Source organism: Lissotriton vulgaris, chromosome 3_1, assembly GCF_964263255.1.
Source record: "Lissotriton vulgaris chromosome 3_1, aLisVul1.2, whole genome shotgun sequence".
Classification (NCBI taxonomy): Eukaryota; Metazoa; Chordata; class Amphibia; order Caudata; family Salamandridae; genus Lissotriton; species Lissotriton vulgaris.
In genome coordinates, this window is record NC_141689.1 from 1279005133 (window position 1) to 1279019517 (window position 14385).

Consider the following 14385-nt stretch of genomic DNA (forward strand, 5'->3'; position numbering starts at 1 on the left):
CTTGTTATTCGGCCAATCTCTAGACACGGGACATGGCCCGGGTTTCGGGATATCTTCCCTCATCAGTAGAGAAAGTCAATAGGGGTGGAAGAGAAGGCCGCCTCGTAACCGTCACAGGCCTTATTGCCCAGCACGCAGGTGCGTCGTCCAGAAGCTCGTCAGCTTGGGAGGCTCATGGGATCCCTTATGTAGAAAAAATAGCAATGGACCGCACACCGCTAGCCCCTCCTCCGGGTCGCCCCTGAGGACTCTGGTAAGTGAAGTGCCTGAAGTTCGAAGAATTACTGAAAGTTCGTAAGTGGTTCACCTATGTAGGTGCAAGTAGATACTTGTTATTCGCTCGATCTCTAGACCCGGGACATGGCCCGGGTTTCGGGATATCTTCCCTCATCAGTATAGAAAGTCAATAGGGGTGGAAGAGAAGGCCTCCTCGTAACCGTCACAGGCCTTGTTGCCCAGCACACAGGTGCGTCGTCCAGAAGCTCATCAGCTTGGGAGGCTCAAGGGAGCCCTTATGTAGAAAAAACAGCAATAGACCGCACACCGCTAACCCCTCCTCCTGGTCACCCCTGAGGACTCTGGTATGTGAAATGCCTGAAGTTCGAAGAATTACTGAAAGTTCGTAAGTGGTTCACCTATGTAGGTGCAAGTAGATACTTGTTATTTGCCCGAACTCTAGACCCGCACATGGCCCGGGTTTCGGGATATCTTCCTTCATCAGTAGAGAAAGTCAATAGGGGTGGAAGAGAAGGCCGCCTCGTAACCGTCACGGGCCTTTTTGCCCAGCACGCAGGTGCGTCGTCCAGAAGCTCGTCAGCTTGGGAGGTTCATGGGAGCCCTTATGTAGAAAAAACAGCAATGGACCACAGACCGCTAGCCTCTCCTCCGGGTCGCCCCTGAGGACTCTGGTATGTAAAGTGCCTGAAGTTCTAAGAATTACTGAAAGTTCGTAAGTGGTTCACCTATGTAGGTGCAAGTAGATACTTGTTATTCGCCCGATCTCTAGACACGGGACATGGCCTGGGTTTCGGGATAATTTCCCTCATCAGTAGAGAAAGTCAATAGGGGTGGAAGAGAAGGCCTCCTCGTAACCGTCACGGGCCTTGTTGCCCAGCACGCAGGTGCGTCGTCCAGAAACTCGCCAGCTTGGGAGGCTCATGGAAGCCCTTATGTTGAAAAAACAGCAATGGAAAGCACACCGCTAGCCCCTCCTCCGGGTCTCCCCTGAGGACTTTGGTATTTGAAGTGCCTGAAGTTTGAAGAATTACAGAAAGTTCGTAAGTGATTCACCTATGTAGGTGCAAGTAGATATTTGTTATTCGGCCCATCTCTAGACACGGGACATGGCCCGGGTTTCGGGATATCTTCCCTCATCAGTAGAGAAAGTCAATAGGGGTGGAAGCGAAGTCTGCCTCGTAACCGTCACGGGCCTTGTTGCCCAGCACGAAGGTGCGTCGTCCAAAAGCTCGTCAGCTTGGGAGGCTCATGGGAGCCCTTATGTAGAAAAAACAGCAATGGACGGCACACCGCTAGCCCGTCCTCCGGCTCGCCCCTGAGGACTCTGGTATGTGAAGTGCCTGAAGTTCGAAGAATTACTGAAAGTTCATAAGTGGTTCACCTATGTAGGTGCAAGTAGATACTTGTTATTCGCCCGATCTCTAGACCCGGGACATGGCCTGGCTTTCGGGATAATTTCCCTCATCAGTAGAGAAAGTCAATAGGGGTGGAAGAGAAGGCCGCCTCGTAACCGTCACGGGCCTTGTTGCCCAGCACGCAGGTGCGTCGTCCAGAAGCTCGTCAGCTTGGGAGGCTCATGGGAGCCCTTATGTAGAAAAAACAGCAATGGACCGCACACCGCTAGCGCCTCCTCCGGGTCGCCCCTGAGGACTCTGGTATGTGAAGTGCCTGAAGTTCGAAGAAATACTGAAAGTTCGTAAGTGGTTCACCTCTGTAGGTGCAAGTAGATACTTGTTATTCGCCCGATCTCTAGACCCGGGACATGGCCTGGGTTTCGGGATAATTTCAATGATCAGTAGAGAAAGTCAATAGGGGTGGAAGAGAAGGCCTCCTCGTAACCGTCACGGGCCTTGTTGCCCAGCACGCAGGTGCGTCGTCCAGAAACTCGTCAGCTTGGGAGGCTCATGGGAGCCCTTATGTTGAAAAAACAGCAATGGAAAGCACACCGCTAGCCCCTCCTCCGGCTCGCCCCTGAGGACTCTGGTATGTGAAGTGCCTGAAGTTCGAAGAATTACAGAAAGTTCGTAAGTGGTTCACCTATGTAGTTGCAAGTATATACTTGTTATTCAGCCTATCTCTAGACACGGGACATGGCCCGGGTTTCAGGATAACTTCCCTCATCAGTAGAGAAAGTCAAAAGGGGTGGAAGAGAAGGCCGCTTCGTAACCGTCACAGGCCTTGTTGCCCAGCACGCAGGTGCGTCGTCCAGAAGCTCGTCAGCTTGGGAGGCTCATGGGAGACCTTATGTAGAAAAAAAGACAATGGACCGCACACCGCTAGCCCCTCCTCCGGGTCGCCCCTGAGGACTCTGGTAAGTGAAGTTCCTGAAGTTCGAAGAATTACTGAAAGTTCGTAAGTGGTTCACCTATGTAGGTGCAAGTAGATAATTGTTATTCGCCCGATCTCTAGACACGGGACATGGCCCGGGTTTCGGGATATCTTCCCTCATCAGTAGATAAAGTCAATAGGGGTGGAAGCGAAGTCCGCCTCGTAGCCGTCATGGGCCTTGTTGCCCAGCACGCAGATGCGTCGTCCAGAAGCTCGTCAGCTTGGGAGGCTCATGGGAGCCCTTATGTAAAAAAAACAGCAATGGACCGCACACCGCTAGCCCGTCCTCCGGGTCGCCCCTGAGGACTCTGGTATGTGAAGTACCTGAAGTTCGAAGAATTACTGAAAGTTCGTAAGTGGTTCACCTATGTAGGTGCAAGTAGATACTTGTTATTCGCCCGATCTCTAGACACGGGACATGGCCCGGGTTTCGGGATATCTTCCCTCATCAGTAGAGAAAGTCAATAGGCGTGGAAGAGAAGGCTGCCTCGTAACCGTCACGGGCCTTGTTGCCCAGCACGCAGGTGCGTCCTCCAGAAGCTCGTCGGCTTGGGAGGCTCATGGGAGCCCTTATGTAGAAAAAACAGCAATGGACGGCACACCGCTAGCCCGTCCTCCGGCTCGCCCCTGAGGACTCTGGTATGTGAAGTGCCTGAAGTTCGAAGAATTACTGAAAGTTCATAAGTGGTTCACCTATGTAGGTGCAAGTAGATACTTGTTATTCGCCCGATCTCTAGACCCGGGACATGGCCTGGGTTTCGGGATAATTTCCCTCATCAGTAGAGAAAGTCAATAGGGGTGGAAGAGAAGGCCGCCTCGTAACCGTCACGGGCCTTGTTGCCCAGCACGCAGGTGCGTCGTCCAGAAGCTCGTCGGCTTGGGAGGCTCATGGGAGCCCTTATGTAGAAAAAACAGCAATGGACCGCACACCGCTAGCCCCTCCTCCGGGTCGCCCCTGAGGACTCTGGTATGTGAAGTGCCTGAAGTTCGAAGAAATACTGAAAGTTCGTAAGTGGTTCACCTATGTAGGTGCAAGTAGATACTTGTTATTCGCCCGATCTCTAGACCCGGGACATGGCCTGGGTTTCGGGATAATTTCCCTGATCAGTAGAGAAAGTCAATAGGGGTGGAAGAGAAGGCCTCCTCGTAACCGTCACGGGCCTTGTTGCCCAGCACGCAGGTGCGTCGTCCAGAAACTCGTCAGCTTGGGAGGCTCATGGGAGCCCTTATGTAGAAAAAACAGCAATGGAAAGCACACCGCTAGCCCCTCCTCCGGGTCTCCCCTGAGGACTCTGGTATTTGAAGTGCCTGAAGTTCGAAGAATTACAGAAAGTTCGTAAGTGGTTCACCTATGTAGTTGCAAGTATATACTTGTTATTCAGCCGATCTCTAGACACGGGACATGGCCCGGGTTTCAGGATAACTTCCCTCATCAGTAGAGAAAGTCAAAAGTGGTGGAAGAGAAGGCCGCCTCGTAACCGTCACAGGCCTTGTTGCCCAGCACGCAGGTGCGTCGTCCAGAAGCTCGTCAGCTTGGGAGGCTCATGGGAGCCCTTATGTAGAAAAAACAGCAATGGACCGCACACCGCTAGCCCCTCCTCCGGGTCGCCCCTGAGGACTCTGGTAAGTGAAGTTCCTGAAGTTCGAAGAATTACTGAAAGTTCGTAAGTGGTTCACCTATGTAGGTGCAAGTAGATAATTGTTATTCGCCCGATCTCTAGACACGGGACATGGCCCGGGTTTCGGGATATCTTCCCTCATCATTAGAGAAAGTCAATAGGGGTGGAAGCGAAGTCCGCCTCGTAGCCGTCACGGGCCTTGTTGCCCAGCACGCAGGTGCGTCGTCCAGAAGCTCGTCAGCTTGGGAGGCTCATGGGAGCCCTTATGTAAAAAAAACAGCAATGGACCGCACACCGCTAGCCCGTCCTCCGGGTCTCTCCTGAGGACTCTGGTATGTGAAGTGCCTGAAGTTCGAAGAATTACTGAAAGTTCGTAAGTGGTTCACCTATGTAGGTGCAAGTAGATACTTGTTTTTCGCCCGATCTCTAGACACGGGACATGGCCCGGGTTTCGGGATATCTTCCCTCATCAGTAGAGAAAGTCAATAGGCGTGGAAGAGAAGGCTGCCTCGTAACCGTCATGGGCCTTGTTGCCCAGCACGCAGGTGCGTCGTCCAGAAGCTCATCGGCTTGGGAGGCTCATGGGAGCCCTTATGTAGAAACAACAGCAATGGACCGCACACCTCTAGCCCCTCCTCCGGGTCGCCCCTGAGGACTCTGGTATGTGAAGTGCCCTAAGTTCGAAGAAATAATGAAAGTTCGTAAGTGGTTCACCTATGTAGGTGCAAGTAGATACTTGTTATTCGCCCGATCTCTAGACCCGGGATATGGCCTGGGTTTCGGGATAATTTCCCTCATCAGTAGAGAAAGTCAATAGGGGTGGAAGAGAAGGCCTCCTCGTAACCGTCACGGGCCTTGTTGCCCAGCACGCAGGTGCGTCGTCCAGAAACTCGTCAGCTTGGGAGGCTCATGGAAGCCCTTATGTTGAAAAAACAGCAATGGAAAGCACACCGCTAGCCCCTCCTCCGGGTCTCCCCTGAGGACTTTGGTATTTGAAGTGCCTGAAGTTTGAAGAATTACAGAAAGTTCGTAAGTGGTTCACCTATGTAGGTGCAAGTAGATACTTGTTATTCGGCCAATCTCTAGACACGGGACATGGCCCGGGTTTCGGGATATCTTCCCTCATCAGTAGAGAAAGTCAATAGGGGTGGAAGAGAAGGCCGCCTCGTAACCGTCACAGGCCTTATTGCCCAGCACGCAGGTGCGTCGTCCAGAAGCTCGTCAGCTTGGGAGGCTCATCGGATCCCTTATGTAGAAAAAATAGCAATGGACCGCACACCGCTAGCCCCTCCTCCGGGTCGCCCCTGAGGACTCTGGTAAGTGAAGTGCCTGAAGTTCGAAGAATTACTGAAAGTTCGTAAGTGGTTCACCTATGTAGGTGCAAGTAGATACTTGTTATTCGCTCGATCTCTAGACCCGGGACATGGCCCGGGTTTCGGGATATCTTCCCTCATCAGTATAGAAAGTCAATAGGGGTGGAAGAGAAGGCCTCCTCGTAACCGTCACAGGCCTTGTTGCCCAGCACACAGGTGCGTCGTCCAGAAGCTCATCAGCTTGGGAGGCTCAAGGGAGCCCTTATGTAGAAAAAACAGCAATAGACCGCACACCGCTAACCCCTCCTCCTGGTCACCCCTGAGGACTCTGGTATGTGAAATGCCTGAAGTTCGAAGAATTACTGAAAGTTCGTAAGTGGTTCACCTATGTAGGTGCAAGTAGATACTTGTTATTCGCCCGAACTCTAGACCCGCACATGGCCCGGGTTTCGGGATATCTTCCTTCATCAGTAGAGAAAGTCAATAGGGGTGGAAGAGAAGGCCGCCTCGTAACCGTCACAGGCCTTTTTGCCCAGCACGCAGGTGCGTCGTCCAGAAGCTCGTCAGCTTGGGAGGTTCATGGGAGCCCTTATGTAGAAAAAACAGCAATGGACCGCAGACCGCGAGCCTCTCCTCCGGGTCGCCCCTGAGGACTCTGGTATGTAAAGTGCCTGAAGTTCTAAGAATTACTGAAAGTTCGTAAGTGGTTCACCTATGTAGGTGCAAGTAGATACTTGTTATTCACCCGATCTCTAGGCCCGGGACATGGCCCGGGTTTCGGGATATCTTCCCTCATCAGTAGAGAAAGTCAATAGGGGTGGAAGAGAAGGTCGCCTCGTAACCGTCATGGGCCTTGTTGCCCAGCACGCAGGTGCGTCGTCCAGAAGCTCGTCAGCTTGGGAGGCTCATGGGAGCCCTTATGTAGAAAAAACAGCAATGGACGGCACACCGCTAGCCCGTCCTCCGGCTCGCCCCTGAGGACTCTGGTATGTGAAGTGCCTGAAGTTCGAAGAATTACTGAAAGTTCATAAGTGGTTCACCTATGTAGGTGCAAGTAGATACTTGTTATTCGCCCGATCTCTAGACCCGGGACATGGCCTGGGTTTCGGGATAATTTCCCTCATCAGTAGAGAAAGTCAATAGGGGTGGAAGAGAAGGCCGCCTCGTAACCGTCACGGGCCTTGTTGCCCAGCACGCAGGTGCGTCGTCCAGAAGCTCGTCGGCTTGGGAGGCTCATGGGAGCCCTTATGTAGAAAAAACAGCAATGGACCGCACACCGCTAGCCCCTCCTCCGGGTCGCCCCTGTGGACTCTGGTATGTGAAGTGCCTGAAGTTCGAAGAAATACTGAAAGTTCGTAAGTGGTTCACCTATGTAGGTGCAAGTAGATACTTGTTATTCGCCCGATCTCTAGACACGGGACATGGCCTGGGTTTCGGGATAATTTCCCTCATCAGTAGAGAAAGTCAATAGGGGTGGAAGAGAAGGCCTCCTCGTAACCGTCACGGGCCTTGTTGCCCAGCACGCAGGTGCGTCGTCCAGAAACTCGCCAGCTTGGGAGGCTCATGGAAGCCCTTATGTTGAAAAAACAGCAATGGAAAGCACACCGCTAGCCCCTCCTCCGGGTCTCCCCTGAGGACTTTGGTATTTGAAGTGCCTGAAGTTTGAAGAATTACAGAAAGTTCGTAAGTGATTCACCTATGTAGGTGCAAGTAGATACTTGTTATTCGGCCGATCTCTAGACACGGGACATGGCCCGGGTTTCGGGATATCTTCCCTCATCAGTAGAGAAAGTCAATAGGGGTGGAAGCGAAGTCTGCCTCGTAACCGTCACGGGCCTTGTTGCCCAGCACGAAGGTGCGTCGTCCAAAAGCTCGTCAGCTTGGGAGGCTCATGGGAGCCCTTATGTAGAAAAAACAGCAATGGACGGCACACCGCTAGCCCGTCCTCCGGCTCGCCCCTGAGGACTCTGGTATGTGAAGTGCCTGAAGTTCGAAGAATTACTGAAAGTTCATAAGTGGTTCACCTATGTAGGTGCAAGTAGATACTTGTTATTCGCCCGATCTCTAGACCCGGGACATGGCCTGGCTTTCGGGATAATTTCCCTCATCAGTAGAGAAAGTCAATAGGGGTGGAAGAGAAGGCCGCCTCGTAACCGTCACGGGCCTTGTTGCCCAGCACGCAGGTGCGTCGTCCAGAAGCTCGTCAGCTTGGGAGGCTCATGGGAGCCCTTATGTAGAAAAAACAGCAATGGACCGCACACCGCTAGCGCCTCCTCCGGGTCGCCCCTGAGGACTCTGGTATGTGAAGTGCCTGAAGTTCGAAGAAATACTGAAAGTTCGTAAGTGGTTCACCTCTGTAGGTGCAAGTAGATACTTGTTATTCGCCCGATCTCTAGACCCGGGACATGGCCTGGGTTTCGGGATAATTTCAATGATCAGTAGAGAAAGTCAATAGGGGTGGAAGAGAAGGCCTCCTCGTAACGGTCACGGGCCTTGTTGCCCAGCACTCAGGTGCGTCGTCCAGAAACTCGTCAGCTTGGGAGGCTCATGGGAGCCCTTATGTTGAAAAAACAGCAATGGAAAGCACACCGCTAGCCCCTCCTCCGGCTCGCCCCTGAGGACTCTGGTATGTGAAGTGCCTGAAGTTCGAAGAATTACAGAAAGTTCGTAAGTGGTTCACCTATGTAGTTGCAAGTATATACTTGTTATTCAGCCTATCTCTAGACACGGGACATGGCCCGGGTTTCAGGATAACTTCCCTCATCAGTAGAGAAAGTCAAAAGGGGTGGAAGAGAAGGCCGCCTCGTAACCGTCACAGGCCTTGTTGCCCAGCACGCAGGTGCGTCGTCCAGAAGCTCGTCAGCTTGGGAGGCTCATGGGAGACCTTATGTAGAAAAAAAGACAATGGACCGCACACCGCTAGCCCCTCCTCCGGGTCGCCCCTGAGGACTCTGGTAAGTGAAGTTCCTGAAGTTCGAAGAATTACTGAAAGTTCGTAAGTGGTTCACCTATGTAGGTGCAAGTAGATAATTGTTATTCGCCCGATCTCTAGACACGGGACATGGCCCGGGTTTCGGGATATCTTCCCTCATCAGTAGATAAAGTCAATAGGGGTGGAAGCGAAGTCCGCCTCGTAGCCGTCATGGGCCTTGTTGCCCAGCACGCAGGTGCGTCGTCCAGAAGCTCGTCAGCTTGGGAGGCTCATGGGAGCCCTTATGTAAAAAAAACAGCAATGGACCGCACACCGCTAGCCCGTCCTCCGGGTCGCCCCTGAGGACTCTGGTATGTGAAGTGCCTGAAGTTCGAAGAATTACTGAAAGTTCGTAAGTGGTTCACCTATGTAGGTGCAAGTAGATACTTGTTATTCGCCCGATCTCTAGACACGGGACATGGCCCGGGTTTCGGGATATCTTCCCTCATCAGTAGAGAAAGTCAATAGGCGTGGAAGAGAAGGCTGCCTCGTAACCGTCACGGGCCTTGTTGCCCAGCACGCAGGTGCGTCCTCCAGAAGCTCGTCGGCTTGGGAGGCTCATGGGAGCCCTTATGTAGAAAAAACAGCAATGGACGGCACACCGCTAGCCCGTCCTCCGGCTCGCCCCTGAGGACTCTGGTATGTGAAGTGCCTGAAGTTCGAAGAATTACTGAAAGTTCATAAGTGGTTCACCTATGTAGGTGCAAGTAGATACTTGTTATTCGCCCGATCTCTAGACCCGGGACATGGCCTGGGTTTCGGGATAATTTCCCTCATCAGTAGAGAAAGTCAATAGGGGTGGAAGAGAAGGCCGCCTCGTAACCGTCACGGGCCTTGTTGCCCAGCACGCAGGTGCGTCGTCCAGAAGCTCGTCGGCTTGGGAGGCTCATGGGAGCCCTTATGTAGAAAAAACAGCAATGGACCGCACACCGCTAGCCCCTCCTCCGGGTCGCCCCTGAGGACTCTGGTATGTGAAGTGCCTGAAGTTCGAAGAAATACTGAAAGTTCGTAAGTGGTTCACCTATGTAGGTGCAAGTAGATACTTGTTATTCGCCCGATCTCTAGACCCGGGACATGGCCTGGGTTTCGGGATAATTTCCCTGATCAGTAGAGAAAGTCAATAGGGGTGGAAGAGAAGGCCTCCTCGTAACCGTCACGGGCCTTGTTGCCCAGCACGCAGGTGCGTCGTCCAGAAACTCGTCAGCTTGGGAGGCTCATGGGAGCCCTTATGTAGAAAAAACAGCAATGGAAAGCACACCGCTAGCCCCTCCTCCGGGTCTCCCCTGAGGACTCTGGTATTTGAAGTGCCTGAAGTTCGAAGAAATACAGAAAGTTCGTAAGTGGTTCACCTATGTAGTTGCAAGTATATACTTGTTATTCAGCCGATCTCTAGACACGGGACATGGCCCGGGTTTCAGGATAACTTCCCTCATCAGTAGAGAAAGTCAAAAGTGGTGGAAGAGAAGGCCGCCTCGTAACCGTCACAGGCCTTGTTGCCCAGCACGCAGGTGCGTCGTCCAGAAGCTCGTCAGCTTGGGAGGCTCATGGGAGCCCTTATGTAGAAAAAACAGCAATGGACCGCACACCGCTAGCCCCTCCTCCGGGTCGCCCCTGAGGACTCTGGTAAGTGAAGTTCCTGAAGTTCGAAGAATTACTGAAAGTTCGTAAGTGGTTCACCTATGTAGGTGCAAGTAGATAATTGTTATTCGCCCGATCTCTAGACACGGGACATGGCCCGGGTTTCGGGATATCTTCCCTCATCAGTAGAGAAAGTCAATAGGGGTGGAAGCGAAGTCCGCCTCGTAGCCATCACGGGCCTTGTTGCCCAGCACGCAGGTGCGTCGTCCAGAAGCTCGTCAGCTTGGGAGGCTCATGGGAGCCCTTATGTAAAAAAAACAGCAATGGACTGCACACCGCTAGCCCGTCCTCCGGGTCTCTCCTGAGGACTCTGGTATGTGAAGTGCCTGAAGTTCGAAGAATTACTGAAAGTTCGTAAGTGGTTCACCTATGTAGGTGCAAGTAGATACTTGTTTTTCGCCCGATCTCTAGACACGGGACATGGCCCGGGTTTCGGGATATCTTCCCTCATCAGTAGAGAAAGTCAATAGGCGTGGAAGAGAAGGCTGCCTCGTAACAGTCATGGGCCTTGTTGCCCAGCACGCAGGTGCGTCGTCCAGAAGCTCATCGGCTTGGGAGGCTCATGGGAGCCCTTATGTAGAAACAACAGCAATGGACCGCACACCTCTAGCCCCTCCTCCGGGTCGCCCCTGAGGACTCTGGTATGTGAAGTGCCCTAAGTTCGAAGAAATAATGAAAGTTCGTAAGTGGTTCACCTATGTAGGTGCAAGTAGATACTTGTTATTCGCCCGATCTCTAGACCCGGGATATGGCCTGGGTTTCGGGATAATTTCCCTCATCAGTAGAGAAAGTCAATAGGGGTGGAAGAGAAGGCCTCCTCGTAACCGTCACGGGCCTTGTTGCCCAGCACGCAGGTGCGTCGTCCAGAAACTCGTCAGCTTGGGAGGCTCATGGAAGCCCTTATGTTGAAAAAACAGCAATGGAAAGCACACCGCTAGCCCCTCCTCCGGGTCTCCCCTGAGGACTTTGGTATTTGAAGTGCCTGAAGTTTGAAGAATTACAGAAAGTTCGTAAGTGGTTCACCTATGTAGGTGCAAGTAGATACTTGTTATTCGGCCAATCTCTAGACACGGGACATGGCCCGGGTTTCGGGATATCTTCCCTCATCAGTAGAGAAAGTCAATAGGGGTGGAAGAGAAGGCCGCCTCGTAACCGTCACAGGCCTTATTGCCCAGCACGCAGGTGCGTCGTCCAGAAGCTCGTCAGCTTGGGAGGCTCATGGGATCCCTTATGTAGAAAAAATAGCAATGGACCGCACACCGCTAGCCCCTCCTCCGGGTCGCCCCTGAGGACTCTGGTAAGTGAAGTGCCTGAAGTTCGAAGAATTACTGAAAGTTCGTAAGTGGTTCACCTATGTAGGTGCAAGTAGATACTTGTTATTCGCTCGATCTCTAGACCCGGGACATGGCCCGGGTTTCGGGATATCTTCCCTCATCAGTATAGAAAGTCAATAGGGGTCGAAGAGAAGGCCTCCTCGTAACCGTCACAGGCCTTGTTGCCCAGCACACAGGTGCGTCGTCCAGAAGCTCATCAGCTTGGGAGGCTCAAGGGAGCCCTTATGTAGAAAAAACAGCAACAGACCGCACACCGCTAACCCCTCCTCCTGGTCACCCCTGAGGACTCTGGTATGTGAAATGCCTGAATTTCGAAGAATTACTGAAAGTTCGTAAGTGGTTCACCTATGTAGGTGCAAGTAGATACTTGTTATTCGCCCGAACTCTAGACCCGCACATGGCCCGGGTTTCGGGATATCTTCCTTCATCAGTAGAGAAAGTCAATAGGGGTGGAAGAGAAGGCCGCCTCGTAACCGTCACAGGCCTTTTTGCCCAGCACGCAGGTGCGTCGTCCAGAAGCTCGTCAGCTTGGGAGGTTCATGGGAGCCCTTATGTAGAAAAAACAGCAATGGACCGCAGACCGCTAGCCTCTCCTCCGGGTCGCCCCTGAGGACTCTGGTATGTAAAGTGCCTGAAGTTCTAAGAATTACTGAAAGTTCGTAAGTGGTTCACCTATGTAGGTGCAAGTAGATACTTGTTATTCACCCGATCTCTAGGCCCGGGACATGGCCCGGGTTTCGGGATATCTTCCCTCATCAGTAGAGAAAGTCAATAGGGGTGGAAGAGAAGGCCACCTCGTAACCGTCACGGGCCTTTTTGCCCAGCACGCAGGTGCGTCGTCCAGAAGCTCGTCAGATTGGGAGGCTCATGGGAGCCCTTATGTAGAAAAAACAGCAATGGACCGCAGACCGCTAGCCTCTCCTCCGGGTCGCCCCTGAGGACTCTGGTATGTAAAGTGCCTGAAGTTCTAAGAATTACTGAAAGTTCGTAAGTGGTTCACCTATGTAGTTGCAAGTAGATACTTGTTATTCGGCCTATCTCTAGACACGGGACATGGCCCGGGTTTCGGGATATCTTCCCTCATCAGTAGAGAAAGTCAATAGGGGTGGAAGAGAAGGCCGCCTCATAACCGTCACAGGCCTTGTTGCCCAGCACGCAGGTGCGCCGTCCAGAAGCTCGTCAGCTTGGGAGGCTCATGGGAGCCCTTATGTAGAAAAACAGCAATGGACTGCACACCGCTAGCCCCTCCTCCGGGTCTCCCCTGACGACTCTGGTATTTGAAGTGCCTGAAGTTCGAAGAATTACAGAAAGTTCGTAAGTGGTTCACCTATGTAGTTGCAAGTAGATACTTGTTATTCGGCCTATCTCTAGACACGGGACATGGCCCGGGTTTCGGGATATCTTCCCTCATCAGTAGAGAAAGTCAATAGGGGTGGAAGAGAAGGCCGCCTCGTAACCGTCACAGGCCTTGTTGCCCAGCACGCAGGTGCGTCCTCCGTGAGCTCGTCAGCTTGGGAGGCTCATGGGAGCCCTTATGTAGAAAAAACAGCAATGGACTGCACACCGCTAGCCCCTCCTCCGGGTAGCCCCTGAGGACTCTGGTATGTGAAGTGCCTGAAGTTTGAAGAATTACTGAAAGTTCGTAAGTGGTTCACCTATGTAGGTGCAAGTAGATACTTGTTATTCGCCCGATCTCTAAACACGGGACATGGCCCGGGTTTCGGGATATCTTCCCTCATCAGTAGAGAAAGTCAATAGGGGTGGAAGAGAAGGCCTCCTCGTAACCGTCACGGGCCTTGTTGCCCAGCACGCAGGTGCGTCTTCCAGAAACTCGTCAGCTTGGGAGGCTCATGGGAGCTCTTATGTAGAAAAAACAGCAATGGAAAGCACACCGCTAGCCCCTCCTCCGGGTCTCCCCTGAGGACTCTGGTATTTGAAGTGCCTGAAGTTCGAAGAATTACAGAAAGTTCGTAAGTGGTTCACCTATGTAGTTGCAAGTATATACTTGTTATTCAGCCGATCTCTAGACACGGGACATGGCCCGGGTTTCGGGATAACTTCCCTCATCAGTAGAGAAAGTCAAAAGGGGTGGAATAGAAGGCCGCCTCGTAACCGTCACAGGCCTTGGTGCCCAGCACGCAGGTGCGTCGTCCAGAAGCTCGTCAGCTTGGGAGGCTCGTGGGAGCCCTTATGTAGAAAAAACAGCAATGGACCGCACACCGCTAGCCCCTCCTCCGGGTCGCCCCTGAGGACAGTTCGTAAGTGGTTCACCTATGTAGGTGCAATTAGATAATTGTTATTCGCCCGATCTCTAGACACGGGACATGGCCCGGGTTTCGGGATATCTTCCCTCATCAGTAGATAAAGTCAATAGGGGTGGAAGCGAAATCCGCCTCGTAGCCGTCACGGGCCTTGTTGCCCAGCACGCAGGTGCGTCGTCCAGAAGCTCGTCAGCTTGGGAGGCTCATGGGAGCCCTTATGTAAAAAAAACAGCAATGGACCGCACACCGCTAGCCCATCCTCCGGGTCGCCCCTGAGGACTCTGGTATGTGAAGTGCCTGAAGTTCGAAGAATTACTGAAAGTTCGTAAGTGGTTCACCTATGTAGGTGCAAGTAGATACTTGTTATTCGCCCGATCTCTAAACACGGGACATGGCCCGGGTTTCGGGATATCTTCCCTCATCAGTAGAGAAAGTCAATAGGCGTGGAAGAGAAGGCTGCCTCGTAACCGTCACGGGCCTTGTTGCCCAGCACGCAGGTGCGTCGTCCAGAAGCTCATCGGCTTGGGAGGCTCATGGGAGCCCTTATGTAGAAAAAACAGCAATGGACCGCACACCGCTAGCCCCTCCTCCGGGTCGCCCCTGAGGACTCTGGTATGTGAAGTGCCCTAAGTTCGAAGAAATAATGAAAGTTCGTAAGTGGTTCACCTATGTAGGTGCAAGTAG